Raw genomic sequence first — 22,988 nt, 5'->3', positions numbered from 1 at the left:
AAATATTTTAGTTTAGGATTATTTTCTTTTGTATTAATTCTTATTTAATTAATATTGATGATGATGATGATGATGATGATTATACAACTCAAGTATTTAAATCTGATATTATGAATCGAAACCATTTTCTTAATTAAACATGCATAATGATGATGAACAATGTTGCAAGTAACTTTTTTGAAATGTTCATTGTTATATGCTATTATTATTGCTATTATTTTCACTGAATGTTTTGGATTTCAGCCAGAAATACTTGTAGCTCATGCATCACACAAGAGGTCTATTTGATTGCATTGCATTGTGGGATGCAGTCTGTGTTCCAAAACATTCTTTATAAAACAAACATTTCCTGCTCTGAAATCTGATTGGATAAGCAGCATTCGGATCTGTCTGCATACTTGAGTGGCACGGATTGTTGTGTGTGTGTGTGTGTGTGTGTGTCTGTGTGATTGTGAATGAAGGCTGACTGGAGCCAGAACCTCCTCTCTGTCTCTCCCACCCAGCAGCGCTGGAGCCCGAGCACCAAGGACGCGCGTCTGTCTCTCGCCACAATAGACCATTGAGAATATGAGACACAAACAAGCTGAGGACTGACGCCGTCACCGCTGGAACAGACAGACAGATGGACAGACGTAGAAAGGAGCGTTTACATGAGCAGATATTTCATTTCTCCATCCGCTCACCCACAGCATTCCTTTGTGTGCTCACTATTATCATCTCTCTCTGTCTCTTTTTCAGCTGCCAGACATTATTGTATTTCTTCAGGATCAGTTCTAAACGTCCTCAGTTTCTGTACTTTTGTGTCTGATGGTGTGAATGTGTAGACTGTCATTCGTCGGACAGAGAGAAGTAATCCTGTGAGTTACCACATGTAACTTAAACGGTTCTGTGCTGTTATTATTATTCACCTCTCTGGGATACTTAATGCTGATTGGTTAATCACTGCATTCTGCATCAAATTTGTAATCAAATAATACGTAAAAATCTTTTTAAATAATTATAATAATTTTAAAAATATAATAAAAAATAATTAAACTGTTAAAATAATTAAATGATCAATATTTATGATTAATAAATAAACATTGGTCTTTTTTTATCTTATTACTGCGTACTATTATATTGTGTATTACAGTGATTTTAGCATGTTTTAAGGGGATTTAGGCACCGAACACCTAACAACACAAACAACTATAATTGTGGTAAAATCACAGTAATGCATAGCCAACGGTTTATTGCTTCTTTTTTATATATATTTTATATATACATTACTCCAGTCTTCAGTGTCACATGATCCTTCAGAAATCATTCTAATATACTGATTTACTGCTCAACAAACATTTCTGATTATTTTCAATGTATTTATTTTTTTTGGAAACCATAATGCATTTTTTCAGCATTCTGTGATGAATAGAAAGTTCAACAGAACAGCATTTATTTGAAATAGAAATCTTTATTAACATTATAAACTGTCACTTTTGATCAATTTAAGGCATCCTTGCTGAATAAAAAGTATTCATTTCTTTAAAAAAAGCAGTGTTTAAGACAGAAGCATAAAAATGAAACTAATTTGAGTGATGTTATTGTCAATAATAATGATTACCATGGTAAAGAGGATTGATTTCCCCTGTCAGAAGGTCATTGTAATGAAATACAGTAAATCTTTGACAGTCTAACTACAGTATACAGTACTAGTGATCATGCTATTGATTGCTGTGTTGATTAACTGATGTATTTCGGCTCAGTTCTGATTGACAGCGAGGCGGAGGTGATATGATGATGGGTGTAATTGATATGATAATTCAACTCTTTCTCTCTCTTTCTCCATCTACTAAACCTAGCACTTCTGCATTGTCTCCTGCGGTCAAGTGTTGCCCCGTCGCTGAGGGTCAGGGGTCACATGGGTCAAGCGAATCTGCCCTGCCACGTGAGCCAGACAAAGACGCATTCATTACACACACACACACACACACACACACTAATCGCTCGCTCTCCTCTTTTGACATGCACATCCTCGTTCTTTTTTCATACAGTCTGTCTGTTGCTCTCTCTCTCTCTCTCTCTCTCTCTCTCTGATATTCTGGCTGACATTGCTGGTGTGGGCAAAGTCTTCCACTCTCATCTCTGGCAGAACAATCCTTTCAGTCCCCTACAGTGAGTGTGTGTGTGTGTGTGTGTGTGTGTGAGTGATCCTGAAATTCCTCTGAATTCCTCACATTGGTTAAATGCTTTCAATAGCCTGTTAAATGCAGGATGTATTTTTTCTGATTATTGTGACCCAAAACGACTGAATTTGCTCAGTCAAATCATTTTTACTTTATTTATACACTGAAAAATGATTTTCTTACTCAGTAATTCAGTACAATTATCTGAACATTCTTAAATAAAAATACATTTACTTGAGAAGCAAAATTAAATAAGGCCTTATCTTCTGAAAAATGTATAAAAATTAATTGAGTTTATGCTTAAAACAAGAAAAATATCTGCCAATTGGGTGAGAAAAATAATACTGGTTTCCCTTTGAATTTGAGTTTACCCCATTCTATTAAGTATAAACTCACTTTAACATTAAAATAACCCTTTTCTGTAAAGATGCTTTGAAGCTGGGGATATTGTGACAAGCGCTATACGTATAAAGTAACAAATAAAATCTTTTTTTTTCAGAAAACAAGACAGCTTAATATCCAAGACTGAATTTTATTTATTCATTTATTCATTCATTCATTTAGCTTCTCAAGTAAATGTATCTTGATTTAAGAATGTTTTGAAAACAAGACAAAAATACTAAGATTATTATTATTATTACCACCTGTATTATTATTTTAAATATGATTATTTTTGTTAATTATTGATATTTATTTATTTATTTATCTATTTTTTGTAGCATAGCACTTTATACAGTACAATACAGATTGTTTCAAAGCAGCTTCACAAACAGGACAATAACAGTGTGAATGATGCAAAATTCAACAATTTCAGCAGTAAAGCAGCTCCACAGAAGACAATAGTGTCGTTATTCAGCTCAGTTCTGTTCAGTGTTCATTTCATTAACTGTGTCAATGTTGCAAAGTTCATCAACTATGAAACAAGTTCCCTTTCAGCTATAAAGAAGATAAAAGTGTCATTATTCAGCTCAAGTTTTGTTCTCATCTGAAAGCGTCAGTTCAGTCAAATCAATAATTTTATGTATTAACTGCCACCCCCTCCTCATTCACTGTCATTGTTTTGAAAAGAGCAGCATGGGAATTTATTAAACATCTTTTGTGTTCCACAGAAAAAGAAAATGGGTTTGGAGTGACATGAGGGTGAGTAAATGAGTCACATACATGTTGCAAATGTTAGATCCTTTGATATTTAGTGAAATATATTCACTGTAAAGTGTTTGCATAAGTCAGCTCGTATAAAATCACAGCTCACATCAGAGAATCACAAAAGGATTTTTTGATTTTCTCACCTTGCGCTGTGAATACATGAACCGCTGTGCAGGTCACCAGATTGGATTTATCTGGCTCTCGCCTGCTGAACGGCGCGTGAAGGCCAAACTAAATAAGAAAGTGTGAAATCTTGAACACACAGCGCAGTATTAGTGAGAACTGATGTCTGAGAGAAACACGTCAACTCCAGAATGTGTGTTTGCATTGAAATAATCTGAATTAGCAATCATCTCAGTAACAAAATAGGGTCAAAAGGTCTTAATACACTTTATCCACTTTTTATCAAACCATATAAAGTATGTATGTATATGCATCTACTTTTCTGTAAAAGCCTTTTTGGTTCTTAATGGAGTGAGTGTGAACATTCATAAGTGTTTCATATAAATTAATGATTAAATGTGTGATATTGTATCTAGATGTTGAAATTACTTCAGAGACAATTATTAATAAACCAAGAATTGTAACACGTCATTGTTTGTTTCAGAATCACGACCAGCCTGTCGCAGCAACACTGACTCAACCAATGGTGTGAGGTTCGGGGCGTGGCTAACTGTTTAACTGACCAATGACAGATGGGAGGAGTGTTGGTTAAGCTTATATGGTAGGAAATTAAAGATGTGTGTGTGTGCGTGTGTGTGTGTGCTCGTGTCTGTGTGTGTGTGTGTGTGCGTGCGTGTGTGGGTGTGTGTGTGTGTGTGTGTGTAAGAGAGATTCCAGACAGACCACACCACTGCCTGGTTTTAGGGGGTCTGTGGTCTCATTCCTCATTTCCTTCTGTCGCAACTTCTCACGCACACGCACACACACACACACACACACACACATGCGCGCACACACCGCGGAGTGTTTCTCACTGTGAAGCATCAGCAGCTCCTGTTATGTTGGCCGTCACCATGGCAGCATCATATTCCTCCAACCAGGAGCCCCAGTGAGCTGCAGCGGCCCCAAAAACTGTTGGATCATGTGATACTGAAGACTGGAGTAATGATGCTGAAAATTCAGCTTTGATCACAGAAATCAATTACAATTTAAGATATATTCACATACAAAAAAAATTATTTTAATTTTCTAAATAATAATTATTGTTATTATATATATAAATAAATATATATAATATAAATAATTGAATGAAATGATGTATGGCGCCAACTTAAAGAAAACTGCTGAGCAATTACAGTATATAACAGTATATACAGTACATAAATAACTCTTTAACGAGAGAGAGAGAGAGAGAGAGAGAGAGAGAGAGAGCAGGGCTTTGATTAGAGCTTCATTATTCGTCTGATCTGCCTCAATCATTTCTCTGCTCTTCATCACTCTGGCCCCTCTTCTCATCCTTAATTCCTTTCCTGATCCCTCTCTCTCTCTCTCTCTCTCTCTCTCTCTCTCTCTCTCTCTCATCATCCCGCTCTCCATCCACACTGCTTTCACATACTCTGTGCTTGTCTTGTGTTTCTTTCTGCTAAACGGCGTCTAGCATGTCATATTATTAGCAGCAGTTTAGCAGAGGCGTGAACCTTCAGCTGAACACACACAAACCCATGATATGAAACACAGCAAAACTATTCTAATCAATACTGCTGTCTACACCACAAGCATTGCCATAATACAACATGACACTGTTATAATCAGCGGTTGAATGTGTGATGAATCACAGTGAATGTCAAAATGTCTGCTACTACACTAATGTCAGGCTCTTACAGTCTGTTCACACTAAGAACGATAACTGCAGTATAATAGCACCCACACCATCCAATATTGTTTTGTTTATTGTAAGTGTGTTGCATATTTGCCTTTTGTTGCTTTAAATGCTTGAGCTCTTTAAAGCAGGCTGGATTCTGATTGGCTGTTGATGTTTTTATCTGCTGAAAAAAAGTAATTCCAGCTATATAGTTTTTTTGTGTTTAAAAAAAAAAAAAAAGGTAAATACGACTTTTTTTAAACAACCCAGGCTTTTTTTCGCATAATTTTGCAGAAAAAAAGATTTAAACTTCAGAATTCTGACTTTTTTCTTTTTTTCTCACAATTATGTTTTCACCACCGAAGAAAAATAAAATATATTAATAAATATTTTTGTTTCAGCTAGTTACCAAGACAGCATTTCTTGTTTTCCTATAATTTAAGTTGAGGTACTAAAATAACTTAATAAAAACTAAATAAAAAAATATATATTTAAAAAAACAGAACCTAAAACTTCAGTACTTGAAATAAACATTACCTGAAATAAAATAAAGCATTTAAAAAAAAAAAAACTTTTAACAAAAATGACAAAATGACAAGAAAAAACAAAACTTAATCATGACTTTTTATCTTTTATTAAGTTTAAATCTTTAACCTTTTTTCTCAGTATTGCTAGAAAAAAAGTCTGAATTGTGAGATATAAACTCACAAGAAAAGAACTGCAAGAAAAAAAGTTGCAATTACCTTTTTATTCATTGTTTTATCCCAAACAAGCTTCCATACTATCATTCCTCGGTGGCGTTATTGTTATAGTTGTGGTGTGAACTCTGTTGTTCTTTTTTTTTAAATTTAGAACGATTAGAAGCTTCAGCAGCTCATGTTCTGTTGGCCGTCACCATGGCAGCGTAAAATTTCTCCAACCAGGAGAGATATATTTATGAATATCGTTACAGTGAACGGGTCTTCATTGTGTCTCTGTGTTCACTTGAGTCTCATCTCATGTCGTCCCGTCATGTTTGTGTGTGTTTGACAGCTTTGACCGCAGCAGATTCTAACCTTTCAGTCAAACTCTGCGGACAAACATACACTCACATACACAAAGACACATACACTTGGAGACACACACTCATGCAGATACAGACACACACGCACACACATAAAAACACACGCCACACACATTTAGACAGAAACACACACACGCAGATACCCACTTATGCAGATACACACACACACACACATGCAGATAGAAACACACACACACACACAAGCAGACAAACACACAACCAGAGACAAACACACACACACACACGCAGTCTGTGGGAAATGCCCTGTGTTTGAGGACAGTACAGGCACACACACGTACAGACGCAGCTTCAGACACACACCCACATTCATTTTGCTATTCAGAGTAATTGTGCTACATGACTGTAATTGTGTAATTCATCATGTAAATGCCTGTAATGCTACTTGAAGTTATAATTAAAGCCAATTAAACCGATATAATGACCTGCATGTGATGTTTCCCGCTGTACTGTTTACACGCAATATTAAACAGTTTTGGTTTATAATGGCAGATGGATTATATTAGATGTGTAGAATGTATCGAATGATCTGGAAGCATCACCGGCAGTGTGCGTTAATATAGTTCACCTAAAATGAAGATTTTGTCTTTATTTACTCATCCTCACATCGCTCCAAACCTGTGTGATTTTCCTTCTTCTGTGAAACAGCATTATTATTATTATGAACTAAAAAAACCCACTAAACATTAACTGAAATAAAATAAAATATTAAAAATATTTTTTTTCAACTTTTTTTTTTATTTCAGCTAGTTGCCAAGGGAACATTTCTCATTTTCGTTTAGTTTGAGGTACTAAAAAATAGCTAAAACTTAATAAAAATTATATAGAAGTATTGAAAAAAGCAAAACCTAATAAAATGACAACACAACAAAATTGCTAAAACTTCAGTACCTGAAATAAAATAAACATTAACTGAAATAAAAAATAAAATAAAAAAAACTTTCAACAAAAATGACAAAACACAACAAAATCACTAACACTTTAAAATTAATTACTAAACAGGAAATAAATATTTCATATATTTGGTTGCATTTTGTTTCCTGTTTTCATATTAATTATAGATTGAGTTTTGTTGCGTGATTTTTGTCTTTTTTTTAATTCGTTTTTTTTTTTCTATATTTATTTTTTTACTTTTCATTAGTTTGTTATTTTAATACTTCAACTTAAACTCACTTAGTTACCCAGCCAACATTTCTTATTTTCTGATTTTAATTTATTTTGTTTTTATTTATATTTTCTTTCAGATTGATTTTAAGTACCGGAAACAACTTAGTTTTAGTTTTAGTTCCAGTTAACAGTAAGAAGACTGAGAGGGAAAACTGATTACACTGTAATATCTGCTTTTCAGTGTTGAAAATGTGACACATACTTTTATGTTATGAATGCAATTATGTACATGAATCATTTGCATTCACATACATATTAAATGTATTCATTTATTTATTCACATATGGCCCAAACCTTGTGTGTGTAATTATGTATGTATGTGAATAAATGAATAGATAAATTGTTATAAATTATTAAATAAAGGCGTTACACTGAATTAGAATTGGCTTATGTGCAAAAAAAGTGTGTATTCGATTATAAAAGATGAGAAGAAACAATAATAATATGTCAGAATTAGTTAATGAGGGTTTAAACAGTACTGAGACTTTGTCTGTCTGACCATTTTTGTACCCCGTAGCTGATGCAGTGTATATCATACATCTTAATGTCACATACACACTCAAAGTTCGTTAAACCTCTCAAACCTCCCCAGTTTTAGCCAATCACATGTTAAAGGTTTGTCTCCAGCTAATCTCCTCCATCCTCGTCAAACACACACTAAATAACCAACATCAGCTCAGATGCCTTGTGTGTGTGTGTGTGTGTGTGTGTGTGTGTGTGTGTGTTCTCAGACTAATTATCTCTAATTGACCTGAGGAAATGTCAAGCCTGTATTAACGCTGCATGGTAGCAAGAAACGATCAAAGACATGTGAGGGAAACTGCAGGCTTTAGTATGTCACACACACACACACACACACACACCCTGTGCGCTATTGTTGAGAGATGCAGCCGTTAATGTCAGAGATGGGCTCAGGTTTGAACACATAACGCAGAGCTTGTCAGAGCACGAGATCAAGCCGAGATGAGCTGCAAATTATCTCAACGTTTGGCCTGATTTCGTTGAAAATGATCAGTCATCATCATGTTTGGAATTTGGAATCACAGCAAATGTGAATTCTTTTAATGATTAGTTATAATAATGATCATTTGTCATGCATTCAGTGATATATTTTTAGCTTTGAACTGACTGCTGCATCATTTGTTTCTTGTCTCTAATGTTCATTATTCTTCTCTCTAGTTCTTTCATGTCTTTCTGGCCTGTTCACATTTTTTTGGCATGAAAAGCATGCACGAGAGCAGCACATCTCTATGAACATCACACTGAGAGATATAACACACTCAAAAGGTCTTTATCTTATTACTTTGTTTTTAAAAATTAATTTAATTGCTGAACATTTGATTCACGTATTTTAAGAGCACTTTTTTTGCATTATTTTAAATTTTATACTATTAATACTATTTAAAAGAATATATTTTCAGAATAATAATTTGAATGTGAATAATTATTTCAGGTGTCCACATTGTTTTCAAAGAACAGTGTGGATATTTACAGTGTGAAAATATTTTTTCCAATTTTTTACTTAATAGAGTATTTATTTATTTCTAAATGAATGGATTAAAGAATTAACAATTAATTTTGATTTTTCAGACAATTACAAAAGTTTGTCATTAAATTAATATTTTATATTTTTATATATGTATAGTTTTTATATTAGTGTCATTTAGTTATAGTGGTTTATGTTCTTTGAGTTTTTTTTAAAGATTATTTATGAATGAATAAATGAATGAACAATTAATTTAGGTTTTCCAAAAAAATGGCAAACGTTTGATATTAAATGAACACTTTATATTTTTATGTCTATTAGTTATTGTTTTTTTTTTTTTTTTGTTTTTGGTTTTTATAGTCTACTTTTTTTTAAGATTTTTTTTTTTAAATCAAAAAATAGTTTGAATGCTGAAAAATTATCCAAATTTTTTTTTTTTTTTTTTTTTCAATCTCTGTTTGTTTGTTTTTTCAACAATTTTATTGAGGTTTTTCAGAAAATGACAAAAGTTGACATGATGTAATGAATACTGTTGGATTTTTGTGTCAATTTGTTAGATTTCCTGTTAACAGGCCTTTTCTGTTCCATTTTCTTCATTCCTTACAAAGCTGATCCTCAGACGTCACAGACACACACACACACATCAATCTTTCCTTTAGCTCGACTGACAGACCTTTATTGTTGCACAATACAAAACCCCCACAACACACAGATTCATCACCAGCCCCCAACAATCCCAGAGTCCCCCAAGAGAGCCGCAGATGGTCACCCATCATGCTCTGCATCAGATAACTGCAGTTTATCTCTGCAGATTAATATTCATCAAGAGAAACAGAACACACTAATGTGATCAAGAGTCCAAACAGACACACAGCAGAGGCTGCTTCACATCCAACACACACAGTCTACACCAGCATTAGTCTCTTTCAGCACACAAACACATGTTGGTAGGTCTGAGACTGTTGTTGTGCATCTGAGATGTCTCTCATATCTCTGACACCTCCAGAGCAGCTGTTTTTATTGTTTTAATCAGTCAGCAGCAATCAAACAGCCTGCAAAAACCTAGAGAGCCGCATGCAATATTCATGATGAATGTTGCAGCTCTAACATATAATATTGCATTTCAGTTATTGTCAGACACGCCGAGGAACAGATGATCATATTTCAGTGATGTATGTTTTTAATACATCTGCTGACTATGAAGTGTGAGTGTGTCTGTAATATTTTTTGCAGTTGCAGATGGTAAAATACATACATTTTTCCTGTATTTTTCATGTAGTAAATTACATAAAAATGTTTAAAAAATAATAATAATAAAAAAAACAAAAAAAAACAAAAAAAAACATAAATATATTTTAATAATTTAAAATATTAATACAATTAATAAATATAATACATTTATTCATTATATTAATATTTGAAATTTTTAAAATGAATATTTAATCTAATTAAATATATAAATATATTATAATCATTTTAAATTGCATTAATCATTGTTTGTTAAGGGCAATTTTAGTTTTGAAGTTTAGTGTTTTTCTGATGCATTTAATATGAATATAGATTTAATATAGATTAATATGGACTAATAATTAATTAATTAATTTTTCACTGTTAATTAAGTCAGAAAAAGCTTTATATTATAAATGCCACAGTGTACTTTTGTACAAGACCAATCAAAATTTTGGAGCTGGTAGGATTTTTAAATGTTTTGTAAAGAAGTCTCTTCTGCTCGCCAAGGCTGCATTAATTTGATCCAAAATACAGTAAAAAGAGTAATGTTGTGAAATATTATTATAATTTAAAATAGCTGTTTTCTATATGAATATGTTGTAAAATGTAATTTATTCCTGTGATGCAAAGCTGAATTTTCAGCATCATTACTGCAGTCTTCAGTGTCACATGATACTATGCTGATTTGCTGATCAGTTTATTTGAAATTGAAATCCTTTGTAACACTATGAATGCCATTCTTCTTCTTTTTGATAAGTTTAATGTGTCCTTTGCGAATAAACGTTTCTTCAAACATTGGAACGGAAGTGTATTTTGTTTAAAGTCAACTTTTTCAAGTTTCAAACCTTATTCGTGCATCCAAATATTTAGACGTTCGACATTTAGACATTCATATTAGTGAGACATTCGAGAACTTTTTGTTTAATGAAAGATTCCATGAATGTTAAATGTTCTTCGCTGAACCATCAATGCCTTTATTTTAAAGACCGGTTTGCAACCAGATATGAGAGAAATGTGCACTATGTGCACTGTTTATGCTCTGTTTGAGATCTGTTTCAGATTCTCAACACTGGAGCAGGGTTTATTAATCAGATGAGGCGTTTTTGTCAGCGCTTCCGGAGAATAACCTCACTCAGGAGTGACATCACTGTGGTTTCCTGTCGGTACGGCAACCGTCGGCCTCGGAGGCAGAGACACGACATGTGAGCGATGTGCTGCTTCCCTCCCTTCACACCTCGTCCCGTCTCTCACCAGCTCGCTTTAGATCTGCAAGCGTGAAAATAGATATTTAAGCGGTTCTGAGAAATCAAGGCATTTTGCCTTTTCTAACACAGCGTCATCATCATCATCTTGATTCTGCTCATTCTTAAAATAATGCAATGCTCTTATAACGTTTGGCCCAAAGTTATGAACAACCATTCTTCCGGTGCTGTAATCGAATGTTTGTTTGTAAATCTGGTATTTAAAAGCATTCTCTAAACTTTTTTAAAAAACTGATTCTTTACTTCAGTAAATGAAATAACATTTGTTAATGTTTTGAAAACATTATTAAAGACCCCAGATAACGCCCCAGCTAAAAAACATGTTCTAAAAGCATTTTTGTAACGTTCCCATTAAGTAAAAAAAAAAAAAAAATTGGAATGTTCTTTTTTTATACAAATGTTCAACTAAAACATTTCAGGAAAAAACATTCACTGAACAATGTATAAATGTTTTTGTGCTAACAGTTTGAAAATATTATTATAAACCTTTGAGAGAACGTTCCCTGTTAGCTGGGTCAGTCCACACACACACACACACACACACACACACACTTATTTCAGTGTGTATGTGTGATGTCTGTCTGTTAATGTCAGGATAAGGTCACTGAGGTGTGTGTGTGTGTGTGTGTGTGTGTGTGTGTGTGTGTGTGTGTGTGTGTGTGTGTGTGTGTGTAAATGTTGCATGAAGACTGGCTCTGTTATCATCACATCATTTGTAATGGAAACTTTCTTTGCTTTTTTGTGAATTTGAAATCACACAATGAATTCCTCCTGCTTGATGTTTTGTGCTGTAATCAAAGAGCAGACCAATTTTTTTTAAATGCAGTTAAGAGTTCAGAACTTCATTCAGGTTTTGGTTGAAATGACAAACGGGCATCTGAGGTTCTGTCAAGACTGTGTTTGGCATTCAAGCTGTTCATGTTTGAAACCTAGAGTTCTCAGATCTATTTGTAGCTTTTGCCCCATTTCTAGAATAAACTTATAAACCATTTGAATCCAGTGATTTGATCACAGTTAAGGAGAGACTAACAAATTAGGTAAAATCATTGTAACATACTAACAAAAGTCCCTTCTGCTCATCAGAGCTGCATTTATTTGATCACAAATACAGTAAAAATGGCAAAATATTATTACAATTCAAAATAAATGTTTTCTATATGAACATTTTGTAAAATGTAATTTATTCCTGTCATCAAAGCTGAATTTTCAGTATCATTACTCGGCTGCTAGTTGTTATAGATGGTTGCTAGGGTGTTCTGTATGGTTGCTATTGGGTTTCTAGGGTGTTGTTGATAGATTCTTCAGGAATCCTTGATGAACAGAAAGTTCTAAAGAACAACGTTTATTTGAAATAAAAAAAACAACACAAAGAACATTGCTATGGTTTCCAGGTTGTTGCTAGGTAATTGCTAGGGTGTTCTAGGTGGTTGCTATGTTGTTACAGATGGCTACTAAGGTGTTCTGAGTGGTTGCTAGGGTGTGCAATATGGTTACCAGGTGGGATATTTTAGCTGTTTTGTCATCCAGCAGGTGAGGATTTGTCATATTTATTGCTGCTAAACTGAATATCAATCATAATGATAATGGTTTATCATTACAAAATGCATTTGTTTGCACGGACTGCAGCGGGACGTTACACTCCATCTACAGCAAACGCATTTCAGCAGGTGTGTGACCTTAGACATGGAGAACTGCTTTAGTTTAGTTAGCGTACAGTGAAATCGCTATTGTTTGATATAATGCGGCTGTATTGAGCTGTCAGGCTCATGTTGATGAATATGAAGCTCAGTGTTGTGTGTATTTTAAATCACTTCAGAACTTCTTGGGTTACACTCGATCACCTCTATTGTCAAAAATAACACTTGTACATCATCTCTATTTCCAGACGCTTTGTTGCTTGGCAACTATATCTCATCGTGGTTTTATCGGTCACTAATTACGGCGATTCAAAACACGACTTTTAAAGATGCACAGCAGTGTGAATATTTCTCAGTTGCGGTGTATTTTATATACAGGCACAGTTTCACATCATCAGCCCTTCTGATTCATCTGCATTCTGTCGTTATGAATATCTGTTCTTAAAGTCAGTCTTTGAGAGTGTCTTTTACCAAAAGTCATGATAACTGTAGTAAGTTATGACAGGTGATGTTACTACAGTGGTTGCTAATGTGTTCAGGAGGGTTGGTGGTTGCTTGGGTGTACCAGGATGGTTAGTAGGTGGTTGCTAGAGTGTTCTAATTGGTTGCTGGGGTGTTCCAGATGGTTGCTAGGATGTCAGTGGTCTCCAACCCTGTTCCTGGAGAGCTACCGTCCTACAGATTTCAGCTCCAACCCCAATCAAACACACCTGAACCAGATAATCAAGGTCTTCAAGGCTACTTGTTCATTTCAGGCAGGTGTATTGGAGCAGGGTTGGAACTGGGATTGTAGCTCTCCAGGAGCAGGATTGGAGATCCCTGTTCTAGGTGATTTCTGAAGTGATCTGCATGGTTGCTAGGTGGTTGTTAGGGTGTTCTAATTGGTTGCTAGGGTGTTCTAGATGGATGCTAGATGTTTTTTAGCGTGTTCTGGGTGATTTCTAGGGTGTTCAATATGGTTGCTATGGTGTTCTTGAGGGTTGCTAGGTCGATACTAGGGTGTTTTGAATGCTTGCTGGGGTGTTCTATATGGAAGCCAGGTGGCTGCTAGGGTTATGTAATTGGTTGCTAGGGTACTAGGTTGTTACTGTGGTGTTCTGGTTCTTGGGGTGTTCTGAGTTGTTGCTAGGGTGTTCTGAATGGTTGTCAGGTGATTGATAGGGTGTTCTAGATGGTTGCTATGTACTTCTAGGTTGTTGCTGGGTTGTTCTAGATGGATGTTAGATGGTTGCTAAGGTGTTCTATATGGTTGCTAGGGTGTTCTGGATGGTTGCTAGGTGGATTCTTACTGTCAGAAGAGAGAACAGTCCTGCACCCTTGAGTCTCTGTGATCTTCTGTTCTTTATCTTCCGGCTCTGTTCCCTCCTTCAGTGTCCATCTGGTTGAGAGTGATAATTCAGCACAAAAGCAGCTCAATAGCAGCTCAATCTGAGCTGTCATTCAAATCCACGAGATTCCAATCATTCGTCTGTGATGGACTGAACACTTCATCTCATGATTTCTCTAAGTGCCTCAGAGTAGGTGTGACTCTTTCTGACATCAATCACAAAGGTGTGACAGGACATCATTATTGTGCATGTGTGTGTTCCCATGACATCCCATAATCCACCTGTCCTTTATCATATTGATGTGCTGTATAGACATGCATTCAACCCTGCGTGCTGATTGTTTGACTCTGAACATCAATTATGTGGGAGGCGAAACACATTCAAACACACTCGAAAATTCAAAAAGAAGCTTGTCTTCATGTTTTCATTTTGACAAAGATACTGCCAAAATTGACAGAAAATGTTTCCTGTTGGATGTTTTTGATGCTTGAAATTTAGAATGTAATGCATTCACCTGTTAAACGATAAAATAGGTTAAAAAATCTAAAGACAATCACAGAGACGGAGGAGTGCAGGACAGTAACTGTATATTTGAGGTCTAAAGAGCCTTTATCAAAAAATAAATTAGGGAGGTTTGTGTTTGAAATTGACCAGTCAATGTTTGCTGGCTATGGTAAATGTGAAAGTTCAGTGCTGAACTCTGATTGGTGAATTTTATAGATCTCCCATGAGTAAGCAAGCACACAACACACCATGAAAAAAAAATGAACAAAATATCTGAGTCATCTTTCATTCAAAATCCTAAGTGAGTAAGTAAATACTGATTTAAATTATTAGGATAATTAATATATTGCATTTATAATTAATGTATTGTAATATAATTACATTTAATTTAATTATTATATTTAATTATTATATTTAATATATTTATTATTTTTATGATATTGCATATATAATAACAAAAATTACTGTTATATATATATATATATATATATATATATATATATATATATTACAGATTAAAGTTACTGTAGTGTGTGTGTGTGTTTCAGTGTATGCATTATTAACTTTTTGTTGCTATATGTATACATACAGTAATAAAAATATTTTCTATCAGTTTAAAGTACAATAACTACCATAAAAAATATTTTTAAAAGTATATCAATGCATAATAACTAATAATATATTCATATTTTTATTACAGCAACTTGTTTGTTTGTTTGTCTACTTACAGCAAAAACAAATAAACAAAAACAGAAACAAAAACTAAAACATACTGTACTACATATAATTTTTCTGGTACAATGACTGTGAGTGAAATGTTTAAAAAAATAATCTTTTGGAATGTGACCTGGACATGTTCTTGTCAGGTTTTATACATGCATATTTACATGTAGGAAATTGAATGCAGTGACCTCATATAAGCGTGTGTATTATATGTGTGTGTGTGTGTGTGTGTTTCAGTGTTTGCGTCGTGTGTTTGTTTTTCCACAGACCCATAAATAAGGTTGTATAGTGATCCAGCTCTGTACATGGCCAGATGACACGCTTCATGTTTGTGTGTGTGTGTTTGTTTATGGCACATGTGTTTCTGCTTTCTGCTGTGTGTATGTGTGTGTTTGTGTGTGTGTGGTAACGGGGGTGTTGAGGACTCCCTGTAGTTCCTCTTTCAGACACTTTAATTAGATAAAAGGCGTCTGGATTAAAGTCAGTTCCTTAATGCAAACTTCCCTCCAGTGCGGTGGAGAATTGATTTATGGGGCTTCAGCAGACAGAGCCGCCCAGTCAGGAGCTCCGCAGGTGGGGGAGACAGCAGTCTTGCACCCCCCACTGACGGAGAACCAGACACCGGTACAGACACACACTCGGACAGAACTACAGACAGATACAAAGCAGACACACACGCTTACACAGCCATTAACAATGGTTAAATGCTATTTCAAATTACTATGCAGAAACAATCATAAGTGAGTCATTTGAGCGTAAATCCTGTGGCTCTTCCAAAATGGTTTGTTTTGAGAATGCAAACACTGAACCAGAGGTGGTAACGAGTTACATTTACTTCGTTACATTTACTTGAGTACATTTTTTGGGTAACTAATACTTTTAGAGTATATTTTAAAATGGGTACTTTTACTCTTATTCAAGTATATTTTTAGAGAAAAAACGGTACTTTTACTTCGTTACTGTGGGCGACTCTCCTCTCGTTACTGTATCTTAATGCAATACAAGTTAAAAATGCTTCGGTTTATTCCAAACGCGCCGTCTACTTTTCTCTGGTCAATGAACGATGCCCATTCGCGAATGATTCATTCTTTTGAGTCGATTCTGTTTAAAGGCTTTATCAAACCAGTGAATCGGTTCGCGAATCAGTTTGAATGATTCGTTCAGTTCCCTGCCGCACGCGCTGAGTCTCTGAAGCGGTTCTCACTCAGATAACAGAGAGTTTAAGAACATCAAGAGCGCTGAAGACGTGGCTTTGGATCTACAGTCAGTTGAAAGCAAATCTGCGAAGGCTTGTTTGCTAGAGCTATATGAAGATCTTTATTAGATGAACACCGCGTGTGCTGTCTACTGTTCCACAGGTATAGGCCACGATACCACTATGGCATTATCAGTTTGTTGTACATGTACCTTACATTAAATACAATGTATAATTTATACATTAAATAAGCTGTCACAGCCTATGAAATGAACACCCGCGGCGCAGCGGCGCGCGGCCTGTTCTAGACACAATTAATATTCATATTTTTACAATATTTACTCTTGCAAAAATATAGGCTACATTTGTTTACATTTTGCAGAACAGGAGATCCGTCAATATGCATTTGTTTCGTTATGTTCAGAGCAGTCATGTGAGGCGTTTTCAGAGGTTATAGGATAATACATAATTAATTTACTTTAAAATTTAATTTAATTCAGTGATGCAAATCAGAATTTTCATCTGCTGTTACTCCAGTTTTCGGAGTCATATGATCCTTCAGAAATCATTATAATATATCGATTTATTACCAGTGTTGGAAACAGTTTTGCTGCTTAATATTTTTTGGAAGCTGTGACATTTTGTTCAGTATTCTTTGATGAATAGAAAGCTAAAAAGAGCAGCACTGATAATAAATCAACATGATTTCTGAAGGATTATGTGACTCTGAAGACTGGAGTAAAGGCTGATGAAAATTCTGATTTGCATCACTGAAATAAATTACATAAAAAAAAAAAAAAAAAAAATATATATATATATATATATATATATATATATATATATATATATATATATATATATATTGAACGGCTGTGTGTGTGTGTGTGTGTGTGTGTGTGTGTGTATACACATACACATTACATAAATGTAATCTATATATCTAAATAAAAATAGACTATATCCAGTACCTATATGATCCAAAGTAACTAGTAACTAACTACTTGAGTAGTTTTTTAATCCGATACTTTTTTACTCTTACTCAAGTAACTATTCAGACGATTACTTTTACTTTTACTTGAGTAAATATTTCTAGAAGTACTTTTACTTTTACTTGAGTACAGTTTTTGGGTACTCTACCCACCTCTGCACTGAACCAATGTTGTGAGTTTAGGCCGGGGCTTTCTGATCAATGGTAGACAAGGGGAGCGTTTAGGAAACCTCTTTGAAAACAGTCATTACTTTTACACTTCAGCTAGCGGTGCAGACATTAGTTCACATTTAAGCGGTGTTATTCAGTGTTGTTTTATTTAATGTCATAGCTTTTATTAATATTTCAATTTGACCTTTAATTTGTATTTCCAGTTTTCATTTGAATTTTGTTGGGTGTGTTTGTCTCTTTTTTTCCATTTTAAATTAAACAAATATAAAATATATTGTTATGTTATAATATAATATTTTTTGTTTTCAGTGTTTTAGTATTATTTACTATTACTAGTTCTTTAATATTTTGAATTGACCTTTTATATTTTCAGTTTTCATTTTCCTTTTTTCCATTTCAGTGAGCAAGGCAGCATTTCTAATTTTTTAAGTTTTTCATCTAATATTTTTCTTGTTTTCGGCTTTGTAAACCTAAAATGACTTTGAATAGCAAAACATTTAAATATGTCAAGTTCATTTCAAGAATATTGTCTTGATATGCTTTAAAAGTTATTAAATTATTATGTTTTGGGAGAAAAGTCCTGTAATTGTTTATTTTTACTACTGGCAACTACTTTACTACTTTTTACTTGGTAGGAAATAAATTAGAGGTCAAAAGGTCAAAGCACCATAAACTTGATATTTTTTGCATAAAGTTTTTTTTTCTGTCTCTCTTTAAGAAACAAAATATCAAGGACACAAACGAGTGCAGTTGGACTAAAAAAAGAAAGAAAGCAAGTGATTTTGTATGTTTTGTTCAAGAGCTCTGACTATAGCCTTCGGTTTCTATGGAGACAGAAGTTTGTGAGTTTGACATGTTATTTTCTGGTTTGAACTTCTGAGAGAGAAAAAGATCTACACAATTGGTGGTGTTCGTCCGTGTGTGTGTGTGTGTGTGTTTCCTCACTGTAATTTATGGCAATCCACAAAGGAATTCACACAACTCAGCTTTTCCCCAACAACAGCCAGAGAACACAACTCTCTCTCTCTCTCATTCGTTCATTGGTATATAATTGCTGTGAGTTCAGGGGTTTGTTCGCGTCCTGTGGGCTCCTGTTTTCATATTGCGAATGTTGCATCATGAGACATTTATAGACGCGTTTATTTATCATGCGTGACTATCTGAGCATCTGGAGATTTGAGGGGTTTGTAAATGGGTAACTAAGTCAAGTCATGCTTGTTATGGTTAGTGATTTGAACTGACTTACACTAAACTAAAAGATTAGAGTGACTACTTTTTATTCAGAAAGGATGCATTAAACTGATCAAAAGTGAGAGTAAAGACATTTATGTTACCAAAAGATTCTATTTCAAATAAATGCTGTTCTTTTGAATTATTTTTCAGGATCTGTGAATCCTGAAAAAGAACATATATGATGGTTCCCACAAAAATATGAAGCGGCACAACTGTTTTCAACATTGATAATAATCAGAAATGTTTCTAATCAGCATATCAGAATGATTTCTGAAGGATCATGTGACACTGAAGACTGGAGTAATGATGCTGAAAATACAGCTTTGATCACAGGAATAAATTATATTTTAATATATATTCACATTGTAAACAGTTATTTTAAATTGCAATAACATTTCACAATTTTGAAAGTATTTTTGATCAAATAAATGCAGTCTTAGGCCGTGTTCACACTTGGCGTCTTTTTCGAATAGAAAAAGTTGACAAGAGCATTTTTTTAATGAAAAACAAAGCTGGCAGCATCTGTTACAAATAGCAGCCGAGAGCGTCTTTTGTTGCCATAGCAACAGCTGCAACAGTAGCCTAGCCTGTGTACTGCAGAAATGTCAAGAAAGAGTTCAAAGTTGGCTCTTGCGTTGGCTTTTGAAGTTAACGGGAATTATTCGGGGAAGGAACTAGTACAATCAGTCTATCTACCGGCACCTTCTCCATTTTTCTTCTTGTTGTTATGGAAACGACAGATCTCGCTACTCGCTTGTAATTGGTCAGCTGTCAAAAAGGCGCTTGACGTAGGGCGTTTTTTTTCAGAAAAGTTGAAATTTTTTCAACTCGAAAAAACGCTCTGAGCTGCAGAAAAAGACGCCGGCGGTGGCGTTTTAAAAAGCGCTCAGGACTTTTTTGAAAACACGGTTTACTCCATAGGATTATAATGTAAAACAGACGCCGGCAGCTTCGAAAAAGACGCCAAGTGTGAACACGGCCTTAGTGAGCAGAAGAAAGTTTTATAGTTTTGCTTGTAACTCACTCTTTTCACATAATTAGATTATATCCTTGATTCATTTTTAGGGTTCGATCCAATGTTTTGCTTAAGAGTGGCTCAGTTAAACTACAGGACTGGTTTATAGACAGCATGTGGATTACCACAGACAAACAAGTTACTTTACTTTACTTTTACTTTTAGTCATTTAGCAGACGCTTTTGTCCAAAGCGACTTACAAATAAGAAAAAGTAACTAAAACTAAAAGTTAACACTCTGTAAATAGTTAAAAGATAAACTACACAGACAAGGCTAGTTACAACAACTTCAAAGGTAAAAAAATGATTCATAAGGGTTTGGTTTAGGGCAGGGTTTGGGTTCGTCTGTCATAATTATAGTTTCATATAAAAACAACAGACGCCAGTCATGTGACCTCATTTAGATAGTGTGTAAAAACATTACAGTGACTTCACAGTAGAAAATGATTGTAAAATGAAATGTAAAAATCTGTTATTTTGTTAATAATAAGTTCCCTTACTATATAAAAACTGTAATCGATCTAACCTTGCATTTCATGCAATTTTACAGTGAATTTTACAATTGTTTTGTAAATATGTTTACATCTTTGCTGTATTTCTACAGTATTATTCGCTAGTTTTTTTTGCAGCATTGTTAACGAAGAAGCTCAAACCAGGTTTAGTTAACTAAAACTGTAAAAACATACAAAGATGTTTTCGTTCATTGAAGTTATATTTATATATTTCTTTAGTTTGGCTCGTACTAAAATAACTAAAACTAAAGCTGAAAAAAAAAACTATGTATAGACATATTCAAAAAATGAATAAAAATTACAACAACAAAAAAAATCACTACAATTTAAACTAAAATTACAATTAAAATAGAAACATATAAAAATAACTATTTATCTAAAATATTAATAAAAACTAAAATATCACTGGCTTAAAAATAATTAAGCCAGTGATAAGCCATATTCAAACAGGTTGCATGCGTTTCATTTTGTGATAATAGCATATTATTATTTTTTACACATGAATGATTTCAAAGCTTCAATGCACAAAAAATGAGTTAAATGTCAGTCTGTTCCTCATACAGAGTACTGAAGTCTAGAAAAACAGCACTTGAGTCATACAGATGACTGTTAGCATGCTTTTGTCTTTTTTGGACCATGACAGGTTCCTCAGAGCGAGTTTGAAACAACATGAGGGCAGGTAAATAATGGCAGATTTTCATGACTGGGTGAGTTATTTGTTGAACTCGGTGGAGGAGGAGGATGGTGGCTGATTGACACACAGACGCTTCGGCTTCATGTCGGAGTCAGTAGCAGTTTTCAACTCGTAGCGTGTGAAAAGCAAACTGAAAACACTCGGCGTATGAGGGCAACGACATTATCTGATTGATGAGAAAGAGCAAAAGAAAAGGAAATCAGATAAGGTGACTTTATTGTGTGGTTGAGTGTGGTGAAGTGAAGCAGACTTTGGCTTGTGTAACATGTGACCCCTCATGCACTTACACACGCTCATCTGTTCAAAATATAATAGAAAAGATATTTTGCTTAAAGACAATAATGATTCCTATTTTAAGAATAAAGAAAACTAAATTAAATTCAGTAAACCTGTACTTTGAAATGTACTGCTAAAACGTTTTAATTAATATATTATTATTCATCATTTAACAGTAGTTAAATGAATGAGAATGTGCTTATTTAACATGAAAAAAAATCTAAAAATAGGCTTTGATTGATTGGTTGATTTACCTGTATTTTGCAATTATTATTTCAGTGTACAGTGTGTTCAAATGTTCATATGATCTGAACATTTCAAGTTAATTGCTCGATAACTTTAAATAAACAAACTAAACTGACTCTAAAATATATAGATTCCAATTAGAACCAAACCGATTTTCCATTCTGACATCACAGGCGAATATGTACAAAGAGCTTTAGTTCTGAAGCATCCATGATCTGATGCTTCTTTATGTTGACAAGAGGAGATGAACTATGATCTGTGTGTTTAACTGAAGCTAGAGTAATCAGGATGACTGCTGTCCCTCAGGGCAGGAGACGAGCTGGCAGCACCGAGAGCTTTGTGTTTGTGGACGAGCCGTCCTGAGGCTTCATACGCACCGATCTGCTTACCACAGTCGTGAGATTTGAGCCTTCTGCAAACACACTGAAGTTGTTTTACTGTCAATTTATCTCAAAGTCGGAGTTAGCAAATCATTGTATCGTGGACATATACATTACATATAAAATATATGTTTATAATTTTTTCTAATAATAAAAAGTATATATATATAAATAAAATATGTGACATTAATATTATATTTTTTTATATATTTTTTTCAATATTTTAGAGCTGAGTGAAAGAAAAAAATGTGTATTTTAATGTATTTTAAAGTTTGCATATGAATGGCCAGGCCTGAAATACTTATATTGCACTCTTTTAGTACTTAAGATATATATATATATTTTTTACAGAAAAATAACTTTTTTTAGTTTGTAGGTGAATAAAAAACTGTCAATCGTAATTACTGGACAAGTTTGAAATATTTCATAAAACTTGCACTCACAATTACTAACAGAAATATTTTAAATATTTATCATATTATATATATATAATATTGTATTTTATAATTATATATAAATGTTTACTATATGTATGCTTACATATATGAAACATTTTTAAATAATTTATAAGAAAAATAGACACTACACAAAATATATGTACATATACTTTAAAATATTTTTTTAAATATAAAATATATATATATATATATTAGAACTGAGCATAAGAAAAAAATATTTTGTGTTTTAATGCATTAATTGTAATAGTTTAGTTATTCATAATTTCATCTGTTCACGGTGTAATTAGCTTT

Source organism: Barbus barbus, assembly GCF_936440315.1.
Source record: "Barbus barbus genome assembly, chromosome: 43".
In the NCBI taxonomy this organism is placed as follows: Eukaryota; Metazoa; Chordata; class Actinopteri; order Cypriniformes; family Cyprinidae; genus Barbus; species Barbus barbus.
Note: the sequence above shows the minus strand (reverse complement) of the source record.